The sequence below is a fragment of the Poecilia formosa genome, unplaced genomic scaffold (genome assembly GCF_000485575.1).
Source record: "Poecilia formosa unplaced genomic scaffold, Poecilia_formosa-5.1.2 Scaffold641, whole genome shotgun sequence".
NCBI classification, from domain to species: Eukaryota; Metazoa; Chordata; class Actinopteri; order Cyprinodontiformes; family Poeciliidae; genus Poecilia; species Poecilia formosa.
Genome location: NW_006800580.1, coordinates 167,329 through 175,613, shown reverse-complemented (window position 1 = coordinate 175,613; position 8,285 = coordinate 167,329).

Sequence of the window (8,285 nt, the reverse complement as noted above, 5' to 3'; positions counted from 1 at the left end):
TAAAAATACAAGCTAGTTTTAATTCTTGTTGGAATCTATAGAAATTTTTACTTGAATCTCTATAAATATTTAAATCTAGGATTCAAATCTATTCATGTTATTAAGAAACTAACTCTTTTGTCAGCTCCTCAGACTTCTTTTCTTACTCTCTGGTGATTTATCAGCTCTCTACCAGCCAGCCAGGTTTCCTCTTGGGGACATGAAGACCTGTAGCCTGCAGGTCAGATGTGGAGGCCTGCATGGCAGCTTTAGTGCTTGGGACTGGACAAGCCCCTCAGTCTGACCTTTTCACATCACTAGTGAACCAATTGTCCTGCAAATCACCAACATGGCAGGGATCATGTTTGAGTAAGAGCTTAGCAGCTCTGGAGGCTTGTTGGCTGCTACATAAGAACTTATTAGAAACTGAACATGTCTCAGAGAAAAGAATGGTTTTGCTCAGTCCTTCTATCCGTATCTCTGCAGTAGGCTCCCAGGCTCGGCCCATTTCCATGGTACATAATTATCTTGTTATGTCATAATGCAGGCGTGTGGGAATGCTGACTGCAAAAGTGTGTAAATGGGACAACTGGCTGTTTTAAACAGTGTTTGGTTATCTTTTCAGTGAGAGGGGGATTGCTTTGAGCCTCAGTTTCTCAGGAACCATTTTCTCATCTGACTTCATTTGGAGAAAGCAGAGTAACATCTGAGCTCCTACATGTTTAGTTTTGTGAACTGATGAAAACATTTTTACTTTTCTTCTATTTTCTCCTAGGAATTTTTTTGTATGCTCAGTCATTTCAATTTAGCACTCTGTTAAACTATTTGTGACAATAAATTGATCAGGCCCTCCAAGATTTTATGATTGTTTTTGTGTTTTGTTTTGTTTTTTTTTTTGCGATCAAAATCAGTAATTTTCTATTTTAGAAATATTTGCACCTACATATGAAGGTAAATATGACTTTTAGTTATTCGCCATATCATCCACAAACTATAACTTCACATAAAGTAAGACTGAAGCAGAAGGGTAGTAGAAGTTAGAAATGTTGCCATGGGTGGGAGTTGGCTTAAACCATTTAAATCCAATATTTTTTACTAATTTTGTAGAAAATTTGCAACAAACCCACAATTATATTTTAGTGCAAAAAATGTGGGAGTTTGTTGATTTTGACTGCATGTTGTTTTAATGACTTTTGATTTTTGTATTTTGATTAAGTAAAATGAACTGCCTTGCTGATAAAATCTGATGTACAGATTTCATCAGATTAATTGTTTTTGTGTGAATTTCAGTGATCACAGAATTATAAAAATAACTGGAGGGACTCACGGTTGGTCACACCCTTTACTCTTAATCAGTTTTAGGATTAATTTATGTAATTTTTCCTCAAAAAAGAACTTCATGACTGCTCTGCTATTCACAGTACCAACTCCAAAATAAAATCTGATGAAGACACCATAACGTGAGTAATTCACAACTATAATTTATCAGCCTACAGGGAGAAGCTCCTGAATCTAAAACTATGGTGTGACAACAGTGTAACAAGCATAAGATCTGCACAGGTGAGCACATCTAGTTCTCACCTAGAGAGGTGCGCTAGCACAAAATGTGCATCTAGCACAACTAGTTCTCACTAAAACTACAGTTTTAATTCGACTAAAAATAAATGCCTGGATGAGTTTCTCTAGATCTCTAGAGTCTAAAGATCTATAGACTCTTGACTAATCAAGTGCCTCCTCTTGATTAGTCATTCAAGAGGAGATCCTGAAATGTTCTAAAGGTGACAGAAGACTGACTTTGTAAATGTCTTTTCGTGGCTCAGAGTCCATCACTACACCTAAATTTTGGGCCTGATTGCTGGATTTTAGCTATAATAACTGAAGCTATGTGGTGACTCTAGATTGTTTCTCTTTAGGTCCAAAGATAACTTCAGTTTTGCTTCTGTTCAGTAGGAGAATTTTTTCAGACATTTTCTTCTGTTCCAAGCATCTGTTTAGTGATTGGATGGGTTCTGAGTCACCTGGTGACATTGTAATGTAGAGATGTGTATCATCAGCATAGTTATGGTAGCTAATCGTATTTACTGTTATAACTTGAGCTAGTGGGAGCATATAGATATTGAATAAGAGGGATCCTACGAGTGAGCCTTGGAGTACCCCACATGTGACTTCTGTCCACTTTCATGAGAAGTTTCCTATTGCAACAAAGACATTTCTGTTAAGAAACATCAGTTCAGGTGACAAAATATCTGATGAGCTGTCCTGTCCTAGATGAGATGAGGTTTCTGATCCAGTAGGTGCAGAAGCGGCGGGGACACCAGGGTTCCAAGAAGCAGTCTTGCCTCCCACAAGGTGTTGAAGGAATGGGGTTAGCGGGATTGTTTTGAGTTGGAATACCAGTATCAGTTTGGGGACACTGTGTGCCATGTGGCTCTGTGCTTGTCCTTCTACAGACTATGCTCTTTCAGTGATCTTATTGTTTTTTACACTGTCCTGTGTTAGAGGCCTGGTGTTAACAGCATTGAAGAGATTAGCAGTGAAGACTCAGCTTACCCCAGCAATACCCAGCTTGTTTAAGTGACTCCATCCTTTCAGAACAGGTAATAAGATTCCAAAAATATTTTCAGGTTTTCGATGAAGGTCACTGAGCTAGCAGGGAGTTTTTTAATAAGCCATTTTTTAATTGTGAGCAATCTGCTATGATGTTCATCTCCACATCCTGCATTTGGAATTGGACCACATAACTGAAAAATCAAAGATTTCTCAGTTATGCTTTAAAGATGTTTAAAGTACTTTTTCATAATCTGAGGATTCTTTTTGGGCAGATCATCAGGTCCAATGTGTATGATTAGGTTCTCAATGTTTGGATCGTCAATGTTTAATGGGAGTATTTTCTCTGTTATATCAGCACTGTGTCACTTATGAAAGCAGGCAAGCATTGTCTTCTTTTACTCTACAAAAATTGTTTATTCCATTTGCTGCCCCTGGAGTTTTTGGTGTAGATATTGGTTTCTGGGTCACTTTGGGAGGCAGTAGTGTTGATTTTTTTTATCATACCTCTTGTTGATGTTTGGAGGCTGAGTGTTCATCGTAAGCTCCTGCTGAAGAACAGCAAACCTGTTTTTCAGTGGAATTTCAGTGGAGTTTGGTGAGTTTCTAGTTGGAGACATGACGGGATGTGTTATGGCTCAAACTGACTGATTAGTACTATGTTGCACAAATACTGTAGAGGGTAAATTAGATTTGAAAGGTCGATTAGGTCTACCTAAGGTTATAAGCTGCATCCAGATTTGTTTTGACATCTCTTCAAAGACCAGACAAAGGGACGGGACAGGTTGGCAGGCATGCTGCCTCTTCACATGCATCAGACACAGAACGCCCTCGTCTGCAGACCAGCTGTCATGGCTGCTCTGCCTTACAGCATCTGTGTATCTTCATTTTAAGTCCTGCTAGCTTTTGTATGAGACAGCATTGTTTGGGCTCCTTTTTAGTAGAATAGACATCATATTGGAATATGAGTGTAATTACGATGCAAGGAGAGGTATGAGCAAAAACTTCCACCCTTTCACAAGAAGTGGCTATGTTTGGCATTTTTCTAACAAGGTTTCTTGGAATGCAAAATAAACCGATAAAATCTGTGCAGCTGTTGGGAGCTGGGTTGTTTTTGGGTTTTGTTTTGCCTTGTCGTTCCTATGGCTTGCAATCACCACCAGAGGGCTCCGTGGAGGCTAGGTCTACACCGGTTCCCAATCCACTCATCAGCGGGACTTCAAGAGACGGCAGCTGCCAGCACACCGACGCTTGAGTGTTAGCCAGTTATGGTAACTCTGAGCCCTCCTGTGTTCCAGTTGTGTTTTCCAGTTGAAGCTTATCTAACTCCTTCTGTTGTCTGGATTTTTTCAGCTGTTCCTGTGACGACAAGTCTGGCTAAATCCCCCAGTTTCTCTTGTGACGCCGTGGACAAATTACCCACTGGTGCCCAAGACAACCACCCACCTCCTCTGTTGAAAAGAAGACTCCTGAGTGTCTGGAAGTCTAAGCTGGCAGTCTGACCGCTCTCCCGTGACGTAGCCAAGTCCTACGACCTGTCCGCCCTCCACCGCAGTCCTACCTACACCTCCAGCCCTGATCCTTGGCTCCCCACTCCTGGCGGTGTTGTTGATTTCTTCCCCCCGTGTAAGCATATTTCTTTAGAGTTAACTGTCAATTCCCACGGTCATTGAACTCACCTCCTGATCTGCTGTTGTCTCCAGACGTTCCTGGCAATCCTGATTGTTTCCGTCCTCTCCGATGTTTAAGAGAACCTACCTGGAAATCCAGCTTTCTTTGTTAATAAATCACTAAACTGATCTCTGCATCCTGACTTGTGTTCTGCATGTGGGTTTGTAGCGTTAACGCCAGTATGACAGAAGCTCTCTGGAGAGTAGTTGGTCAAAGTAGATAGCTGCTCACACTGAGCCAAGTTCTGCTGGAGATCTCTTCCTGGTAAAATGTAGATGTCATTATACACTGTTTCCACATGCATGAATTACTACAGAGTCAGTAGCNGCAAGGAGAGGTATGAGCAAAAACTTCCACCCTTTCACAAGAAGTGGCTATGTTTGGCATTTTTCTAACAAGGTTTCTTGGAATGCAAAATAAACTGATAAAATCTGTGCAGCTCTCTGGAGAGCAGTTGGTCAAAGTAGATAGTTGCTCATACTGAGCCAAGTTCTGCTGGAGATCTCTTCCTGGTAAAATGTAGATGTCATTATACACTGTTTCCACATGCATGAATTACTACAGAGTCAGTAGCTTGATCCAATCAGCCTTTTAATCAGCTGTCATATTAAACCAGATTTTGATCCATTGTATGATAACTATTGTCAGATCAGAATTTATTAAAGGGGAGGTATTTTGTAAAATTAACTTTTTCAAGCTTTACATCATGTTATATTTCCTCATCAAAAACATCCCAGATGTGTTTCTTTGATTTGTTTATGTTTCAGGAATCCTTAAATCTCCCGTGGCAACAAGTCAGTATGTTCTCACAAAGTGCCACCTGTTTCCACACACAGATCCTCTTTGGAGTTGCAGTCTCCAACTAAGCCTTCACCTCACAGAGCAGCCCTTTCCTGCTACTCCCCCACTCAGCTCCTCCAGACCAGCGACAGCAGCAATTGGCAAACAGATTTTGGCACTGCGCATTTGCTGAGCTCATCACACAAACTACTTCACAGTACAACACTCCTAAGAACAGTTGCATACGGCATAGTGAGGAGCATTATTGTGCTGATGGCGCATTTTCAGACAGAGTTTTTAAAGACTCCTGCCCTTTAAAAATTGAGCCAATTGCAAGGCTTTTAAGGCAAATTTTTAAAAAATTTAAAATTTCTTTTAAGGCATGTTTGATACAGAGCATTTTTATAACAGCTGAAGGTAACAGTCAGGGCCTGCCCAAGCCTCCATGGGGCCCTAAGCGAAATTTGGTTTTGGGGCCCTCTATTTCTGCTAACAATGTGGACTGGCTGCAATCAGCAGTCCGATCATTAGGTTATTCACACACCTGCTATAAACTTAATGCATCTCTGGCTGTGCTGTTTACATTATATGCATGTATAATAGGATACATTTATTGACCAAATGATTTATGGCCCAGTTGATTTCTGGGCGCCAATTTCCTTAATTTTGGGGGGTCATGATCGGGCAATACTTACATGTGAAGCCCATCTTATCCCCTGATCTTATTTTCATCAGCAAAGGTTTATAAATCAGTCTCTGTCCTCTTCAGCTCTGAAGGTTTGAGAGGTTTGACTGACAGACCGACCCAACAGGTCAGGTGTGCATGTTTGCAGTTAACAATGTTCACCCCACTCTTGCCACAGTGACTTTCTTGCTATATTTAGCGACATTTCAGACAAAAAAAAAAAAATTATGTCAGCCAAAATCAAAATCGGCAGGTCAGGCTTTTTAAAGATCGGTAACGAGGGATCAGCCAGAAAACTGCAATCGGTGCAGCCCTACACACATATTCATGACATTCTTTGATTAAATAAATTTCTCTTAAGCGTATAAATTTAATTTATATCAGGTGAGTCTTTCTCCCCTGAGAATGTGGACCGGTACTGGTACTGGACCGATTCTGAGCCGTCAAATGATTTTAACAGAAGTTTCACATGATTATGCTCAGCAGCAAACAACATATCCCCAACAACAGCATAGAATATATCATCGATGTAGCAGCTATGTATGTAGCCTGACAAAAACATTTTGCTAGACAATGTCAAACATTGAGAAGTTTTAATTATTGTTATCAAACATTATCAAACACGGTGTTTTGAAGCCAAAAATACCTCAGAAATATGCAGACCCAACCATGAGAATCAACTCATTTAGAGTTAAAACCGAGATTCACACAAACACAAAGACCCACCATAAATGTTTGGCTGTTGAACTGGACCGTTCAAGGTTGTCAAGCTAGCAGCTTTACAAATATTTTACATTACATTACATTATTAAGGCACATTAAAGCAAACCTTTATCTTGGCTTTTTTTTCTATTCTTCCTCTTTCTTTTCTCTCTCACTGAAGAATAAGTCCTTTTTTGAGACATTGTTTTGCTTATTTAACTTCTGACTGGACCTTTGGACGTTTGGATTCGCACTGCACATTGCAGCTCGTTACAGGCGAAGTGTGCGGTACCTACCGCGGCCACCAGGGGGCTCCAAGAGTAATTTGTTTTTTTCTTTTTGTCCATAGAATAAAGATTTCTACATCACCAAATGTATGTAGAAAAATTGTAAAAACAAATCACTTCATAGTGAAATTGTGTGTTTTTGATATTATAATGACATAGAAATTATTACTAAAAATAAAAAATCAGCTCCACTGAGGGGGCCACTTAGTGGTCCTGGGGCCCTAGGCGGCTGCTTAGTTTGCTTTTTGCCTTGGGCCGGCCCTGGTAACAGTTACTCGATTGTGCTGTAAAATGGCACCATGTGCCTGGAAAATGCATAATATTTCCCTGTTAAAATAAATTCAAATAAATATTAAATGAACTGGATTTACTTACATGGATCTTTCAGTGGTCAGGCATAATCAGGTCAAAATAACAAGTCAAAATAACTCAACACAGTCCACCAATGCCTCCAGAATTCTGATTTAAATCTGTTATAGTTTGTATAGTTCTAACATTATAATAATTAGATATCTATTGCTAACAGCAGCTTGCAAAACATCACAAAGACAAATGATGTGCTCATCATTTGTCTTTTTGCTTTTGGGTCCAAGGCTGTGTCTGTGCTTATAAACAACTGTTACAAAGAGCTGATTTAGTAAATCACTAAAATCACCAAGTAAATAGCTACAATTATAAACTTTACATCCAGAAAACTAAGTTTCAATTTGGTTTTCAGGTGAAAATGTCACAGCGATGACATCTGCCATATAACACACATGGAATTATGGTAACTGCATGTTTAAAAAAACTGAGTGAATGGAGTCATAGTAACTGACCAAAGGTCTGTAAGGGGTGAAAGCCTGGAACTGATTTGTTCATCTGATGTATCTTCACAGTCTTGTATCATTGTGTGAAAATGACCTTCTGATACTGTGTTGTAATCCATCCACTCATGATGGATGTAGCTCATCGCTTGGCAACAGATAAAACATCTTTTATTTCTATCTTTTACTTCCCCTGCAGTCTACAATTAATTAAAATTCATGCACACCATCTGGTAATATTTTACAATAACCCATGACAGACTGCTTCAGGTAAATAGCATTCCAGCATTCCCTTCATGTGGATTTGTTAATGTGGCATATAACCGTTGATCTTCAGCAACATGAGGTTGACACTGTTTTTTATTGGGGGCTGAACATGTCAGAAAACTTCTGGATCACAACTATGAGGCACCAAATATAGCACAAATATGCACCACTGCAACTACAACTGAAATATCATTGTAATGACCCAAAAAGAATATTAATTAATTTAATTAAAGTTATGCAGACTCTCTATCTGCATCATTGTAGAATCCCTCACCTCAGCATGACAAGTGGCTCTAACTAATGCAAGTCTTATTGATTCTTTCAGCTGATTCATTTTTTTTACTACAACTGAACAACTTTTATCCTCCTTCTTCATCAAAACAGTAAATCTTAAAGGAGTGGTTTTATGTATTTTCCAGGGACATTATGTCATTTTATAGCAAAATTATGTAACTATGTAACCTTGAAGATGTTAGAAAAGTGCTCTGTATATTTTAAATATGATTAAAGATATTTGACTTTGTGAATTTGACGCCTTGAAATTAGATAGATAGATAGATA